General features: G+C 34.0%; 1 protein-coding gene across 7 annotated transcripts in view; it reads left to right on the top strand.

Moving 5' to 3' along the window:
* LOC135213590 (kinesin-like protein KIF13A) overlaps nt 1-7,500 on the top strand; it is a 590,763-nt gene that overhangs the window by 156,146 nt on the left and 427,117 nt on the right. The gene's annotated exons all lie outside the window — the stretch shown is intronic.

Raw genomic sequence — 7,500 nt, 5'->3', positions numbered from 1 at the left:
TTAAATTGTTGACATATGCTGCATCATTTTTAGTGTTACCCTGAGCCTCGAGGCGAGTATGACTTCGTTCGTGCCCCTGCTCTCCTATTACTTCAACCCACCTTCCCCCCCACCTGATCACTCCCACCTGCCTCCCTGCCCTCCCCCGCCCCTCTTAACCAAAGGCGGATTCTCTCACGTCATGTGTAAGGCTTCTGTTGGGGGCGACTTCTTCCGTAGTTCCTTTCTTCTTCTTCTTCTCTTCTTCTTCTTTTTGCTGAATAATTTTTGCCCACATTCTGCTGTATAATTTGGACTGTTTTATGGTTTTTATTTGATGCCTTCATAAGTAATTTTTCTCGTTTTCTTCTTTGATTTGGAATTCTTCTTTGTCCTTTCATTTAACATTTTACACTAGTATTATTTGCTTTTTCCCCGTGTACTTTTGTATTTTCTTTTTATAACTTGCTTTTACTCATAATTCACGCTTACATTATCGCTGATCAGTTCTACTTATTTCCTTTTTGCAGTATGTGCTAGCAGTCTGATAATTGCGTCTCCCCCCCCATGAAAATGAGCTTGCATCATCCTTGTAGTTTTTCCTAATCCTTTATGCCATTATTCTGCCTCTTTTTGAAAATATTTCGCTTGCATTATTTTTTCCTATTTCCTTGAAAAATCCATTTTGTTTTTAAATGTTTTGTTTAAGGTCGCCTGATAATATTTGTCTATTTATTGCTTGAGATTTCCTCTTCTTTCCCTATTATATATTTTGCTCAAATTTTCCTCTCAATTTTTGCGCATCCTCCCTCATAATTTTTGCTGTTGCATTTTCAAGTTTATTTTACCCTGGTAACTTTTAATATTTTTCTCCTTGCAGTGTCTTAATTTGTGCCACCTACAGACGATTTTGCTTAATTGTACCCCTAGTATTTTTACTGATAATTCTCCCGTATAGTTTTTGTTTATTTTTCTGATATAATTGCTCCTTAATTCTCTTTAGTATGTCGGTTAATTTTTTTATTATTTTTGTGCTAAAGTTTTTCTTCTTGGTAAATTCGCTCGTTATACTTTTTTATATTTGGTGAAATTAGTTTTAACTCGATATTAGTAAGTCGTCCTCTCTGTCTGCCTCTTAGGAACGCTGACTTTAGACTACAACAGTGCGTGTAAGAGAGAGAGAGAGAGGTAGCTTGTTGTGAACTTTAACAGAATGCGACATTATAAGAGACAGTGAGAGAGAATCTCTCTCTCTCTCTCTCTCTCTCTCTCAGGTTGGTGCAGTTCCTTTCATGTCTGCCTTTGTTAAGGTCAAGACTGATTTGTTTTCCCTTTGAGAAACCTTATAAGGACGAGCACACTTTGTGTTCCCGGATGACGTGAGGCTGACGGCGCCGTGGAAGTGCGAGGGCGAGAGAGTGGGTGGGGGGCTGGAATAGGCGTGGGGAGGTGGGGGAGGGTGGGGACAGACGTCGCCTTCACTGGGTGTTTTACGTAACCGTTTTGTTGGTTGTATTGGAAGACGATGCGCTGTCATGGTCATTTTTTTTTTTTCTTTTCAATTCGGTTGACTTTCTTGGTGGGAGTACAATGAGCTGATTATGACTCATCAATAAGAGAAAATTGATTTCTCTCTCTCTCTCTCTCTCTCTCTCTCTCTCTCTCTCTCTCACACACAAGGAGGTAGAGAGAAGACTGCATGTTCCTCGTATATTTATATTGTTTTCATATTAACGTGAAGTTGCAGCACCGTTATTAGTTCTGGTTTGTCATATAAATTTTTAATCTGTGTAGTAGGAAAGGAATTTGAAACACATACGTTGTATATATATATATATATATATATATATATATATATATATATATATATATATATATACATATATATACACACATATATATGTATATGTGTATATATATATGTGTGTGTGTGTAAATAAAATGTATACATACGTGTGTATATATTCATGTTTGTGAATAGTCGAAAGCCTTTTTTTTTTTAAGTAATCATGTTTTGTACATATATATGGAATAGGTGGAGTCCATTTGTGCCTTAAGTGCACTAAACATAGAATATTTCAAAGACGTAAAATTCAATCTCGTTGTAAATGCACAGTTCTATTTAAATTTAGACGTTACTTGTCCTTGTAAGATCCGACCGAATAAGATCTCTCTCTCTCTCTCTCTCTCTCTCTCTCTCTCTCTCTCTCTCTCTCTCTCTCTCTCCTACAACCAGTTTTATGAAAACTACTATCTTCTTTCTCGTTCTGGAAGAACCGAGTGCAGGAGAACGATGGAATGGCTGTTTTCTGCCAAGGAATCTAAGGCGATATGAACGCTGCCTGTGTTGCGTGTGTCCAAGTGAGGAGAATGATGAAGAGCGTCCATGCAGTGGAAGGCTCACCTGTGATCATGCATAAGCTCATGAGAAAGACTATCTTAAACTCTTTTTCTCGGTCTTCTGAGTCATGAATTTACTTCTGTGTTATGTAGAGCAATAGAATGCCGAGCCTTTGCTTATTTTTCATTAATAGTTTTATCGTTATTATTGAGAAACCTCTCGGCAGATTGGGAGCGAAATTCTGACAAGAAGCTGAGGAAGATGAAGAATCAGTTGCGTTTTCTTTACGTAGCCCGATCAGGTGTCACTTAGCATATTTTTAAGTCGTTCACGTGGCCCATTAACGGCTAGTTTACGTGACCTGTCGACAGCTTGGTCAAATGACGCATTGTTTGATGTTTGACATAACTTGTTAACAGCCGGTTTGCTTCAAAAGGTATTAGCTGGTTCGCTTGTCCTGATGACAGCTGGTTTATTGGAGTTGGTAACAGCTGAGTCACTTAACTTACAACACACCAGCTGCATGTGTTGTGTGACTGCTACCTGCTTCTCATGACCCAAAATGGGTCGCATAACATGCCAGCTGAGTCACGTGATTTGTGGGCAACTGGGTGACCCACACATATATATTTACACGTGTGTGTATTTATGCATGTATGCTTATATGAGTATGTGTTTAATTCGCAAGACTATGGAAAATTTGTATGTAGATTACCACAAGGAAAAATAAAACATAAGATCTGCTTAAAGAACTTCAGTATTGATTGGGCACAAAAAAAAAGCCGTGTATATTAAATACTATGTTATTCATTTGGCAAATCCTCAGTTGATCTAGATCAAACTGCTAAATCTCTGGAAAAGATAATTTGACAATTGTGCCAGATGCAGTGGAAATCTTAATTTGTAACACTAAACCTGCTCGTAACCAATAGTGAAATTTTAAACCTTGAGTTTAAAACTAGGTGATGGGTATCTTGCACAATATGTGCATTATTAGAAAGCTTCAGTATGGAAAGGTAGTTGTCCTTTTTCTGCTCTCGCCAGTAATAGTCATAGTTTCGCATTACCGGGAATAATTGAATCTGAAAATGAAAAATATTCTTCAGGTCTGTGAAATATTTTAAACTCTTGAATTTCATGCTGGAATTATGTGGTGTTAAATGACTGGTAATGCATTCTAAACAAATGTGCTTTTCATTTCTTTTATAAAAAGGACGTACTGTCCAACTGCAGTTTTTTTTTTCTTTCTTTCTTTTGGAGAATAAGGTTGCAGATACAATGTCATATACAATATGCAGCACTTCGCAAAAAACAGAATGGGTAAGCCAGGCTTATACTGTTACGGTAAAAGGTTCTATTTTTAGACTGCTGAATCAGATTTTGCCGTTTAATGCAGTTATTCTCTCTCTCTCTCTCTCTCTCTCTCTCTCTCTCTCTCTCTCTCTCTCTCTCTCTCTCTCTCTCTCTAGGGGATGAAACCTGCTCTTGAGTCTGACAAACGTGTGTCGAGTTATTATTTTTATTTTAAAAAATTACTCCTAATAGTTAGACATGCTCGGTGCTTGTGGGCCAGTACTGTGGTGGATTGTATAATGTTATTACTGTTATTTTTATGCTGGACGTATATGAAAGGAATGTTATGTTGTGGTAGACTTTTTGAAATTACTGATATATATATATATATATATATATATACTATATATATATATATATATATATATATATATATATATATATATGAGATTATAGTCCACAGGGGAAAAGAAATGCTGAATTTCATTTTAGCACAACAGTTTCGGTCTCACTGGCCCTTATCGAGAGCTGTTTACTAAACAAACGCGCAAATTTTATAGTAAACTCAAAGTAAAATATAAGAAACAGAAATAAAAATAAGGAGTTAGTTAACATTGGTCATTGAAATACAAGTAAGTCAGTTACTGTTAAAATCCTTGTAATTTTAAGTTATTTACAACCAGTTCGAAGGTTTCAAAAGGTAATTTTATTTTTTGAAACCTTCGAACTGGTTGTAAATCATTTCAAATTACAAGGTTGCTACAGTAACTGACTGATTTGTATTTCAATGACTAATGCTTATCTAACTCCTTACCTTTATTTCTGTTTCTTGCATTTTACTTTGAGAGCACTATAAATTTGGTACGTTAGTTAATATGCTCTCGAGAAGGGAAAGGCTATAAGTTTATATCGATTCTGACCATTACAAATCACCGTTGATCTCGGTGTTTTCGTAATTAGAATCGATATGAAACCCCCTCAACCATGTTAGCCGATTTGAACGTTTGACCAACGTAGTCTTGTTATGAATACTTATCACATCACCGTGATTTGTATAAATCATTCGAGCTACAAATGTCCTTTAATATCTAATTCGCTCTACCTCGGAATTGATATATTTTCATAAATGTATCTAAGGGGAATTTTTAGTTGATAATAATTTCGTCCCCTTCGGTACATATATGAAAATATATAAATTTCGAGGTAGAGCGAATTAGATATTAAAGGACATTTGTAGCTCGAATAATTTATATGAATGACGGTGATGTGATAAGTATTCATAATAAGGCTACGTTGGTCAAACTTTCGAATCGGCTAACATGGTTGAAGGGGTTTCATATCGATTCTAATTACGAAAACACAGAGATCGACGGTGATTTCTAATGGTCAGAATTGATATAAACTTATAGCCTCTCCGTTGGCCGACTCGATAACGTCACTGTCCTTTCTGATTTCGTTTCCCGTCCACTGGATGGTGGTTCGATCCCATGGGGGGACGAAATTATTATCAACTAAAAATTCCCCTTCGGTACATATATGAAAATATATCAATTCCGAGGTAGAGAGAATTAGATATTAAAGGACATTTGTAGCTCGAATGATTTATATGAATCACGGTGATGTGATAAGTATTCATAATATTATATATATATATATATATATATATATATATATATATATATATATATATATATATATATATGTATGTATGTATGCATGTATGCATGTATGCATGTATGTATGTATGTATGTATGTGCGTCCAGTGCATCATTATCGTTATCATCTCCATCACCTTACGGTGCAAAGGGCTTTCACTGTGCTTTCATTTTCACGAATCTCAATTCATCTTCAGCTTCCCTTCTCATAGTTCACATCTCCACAGATCTCTATTCATCTCCAGCCTCCCTTTCATGGTTCTCATCTTAGTAGGTCTAGCTAATCCGTCCACCTATTCAGGTGCCCGGTAGAGCACAGCTGACACTATCCCATACCTCCCTCCCTCCCTTGGCGGTGTGAAACACATGGCCAAGTCTCTAGTACATCTCCCGTCATCGTCTCCTCAAGATATTGATCTCCCATAATGCCGTTGCCTTATTTCTCTCTCTGCCTTGTCATCTGAATCATAAATATCCTTTTTAAAAGGACTCATAATACCTTTTTTTTAAACAAAGATTTATCATGTCTCTTTTTAAAAAGACTCGTAATATCTTTTTTTGAAAGGACACGTAACATCTCAAATCGACATCTTTTAGATGTTTCTTTACGGTCTGCTCTATGAGCAAAAGCCCGTGCTGGCATAAGGTCAGCGAAATCTAAACCAACATGGATGTTTCATTGTCATGTCATGATTAAAGCAACACAAGTTTTACGTGTCTAATGTATATGTACTTCCGTAAGCAAGTTTTGTCAAATTTGAGTATCAAATAACAAATCTTGTTCAGCCTACTCATTGTTTGATTTGCTTTTGCAACCATCCAAAAAAAGTGGTTTTCGAGGGAACCTGTACTGGAGACCATTGTCACTTAGTATTTGAGACTCGTCCTTCTTATCCGTCTAATGTTATTTCATAATCTGTCTTCATTCTTAATGTTTTTTTGGGGAAGGTTGGGGATAATGTAACTTAAGCGCCACATCTCATATATATGTATGTGATGCATTTCATTTAACAAGGTTTGTAAACCTTACCACGTTGGGATGTTTAAAACGGCGTCATCTACTCATTCTCATTTAGTAAGTTTCAGTATTTACTCCAGTCCAAACATTCTTTTGCATCGTCAAACCACTGTTTATTGTTTCATTATTAAACCTATGAGTAGGATATACAGGAAATGTGTCATAGGAGCCCACTTTTTATTATATTATATCTAAATATATATATATATATAATATTATATATATATATATATATATATATATATATATATATATATGTATATATATATATATTATATATATATAATATATATATATATATATATATATATATATAAATATACATATATTATTATGTATATATATATATATATATATATATATATATATATATATATATATATATATATATATTATATATATATAAAATACCTATTATGTATCTATATATATATATATATATATATATATATATATATATATATATATGTATATATATATATATATATATTATATATATATATATATATATATATATATATATCTATATATATATATAAAAACTTCCGCAAAACATCCAGGATTCCTTTCGCGGGAAAAGAGCTTTAAATAAAACCTGCAGCCGCGTTATCAAGTTATTGGCAACAGTTGAAAAGTGAAACTTCGACGCGATGTTTTTGCCTCTGTCCTTGGTTTGAGGTTTAAGTGAAATGACCAAGGAAGGAGGTGTTTTTCAGGGTCTGCTTGAGAGTGCTTGTTGTTGTGTTGTTCTTTTTATTATTATTATTATTATTATTATTATTATTATTATATTATTATTATTATTACTTATTCATTTTTATTACTGTTGTTATCGTTTCAGTATGTTATTCATATTACAACCGTTCATTCTTAAAATTATTTGCATTTTTGCAGGTTTTGGTTTATTTGCTACTTTATAACATTTCTTCTTCTTCTTCTTCTTCTTCTTCTTCTTCTTCTTCTTCTTCATATTATTATTATTATTATTATTATATTATTATTATTATTATTATTATTTATTATTAACGACTGTTTGAGCGATTAAGAAGCGTTAACTGCTAGTAAAATTTTGACAAGATTTATTGCCTCCCAAATGAGTAAAACCAAAATTAATCAACGAACTTTTCAAAACAGTTGATAATAATAATCAAATGAACCCATTCCAGTGTAAAAAAGAACGGGAAATGCTTCCAAAGCAGTAGCTACAACTGAA

This window comes from Macrobrachium nipponense, chromosome 43, assembly GCF_015104395.2.
Source record: "Macrobrachium nipponense isolate FS-2020 chromosome 43, ASM1510439v2, whole genome shotgun sequence".
Taxonomy (NCBI): domain Eukaryota; kingdom Metazoa; phylum Arthropoda; class Malacostraca; order Decapoda; family Palaemonidae; genus Macrobrachium; species Macrobrachium nipponense.
Note: the sequence above shows the minus strand (reverse complement) of the source record. Positions and strands in the feature narration are given on the sequence as shown.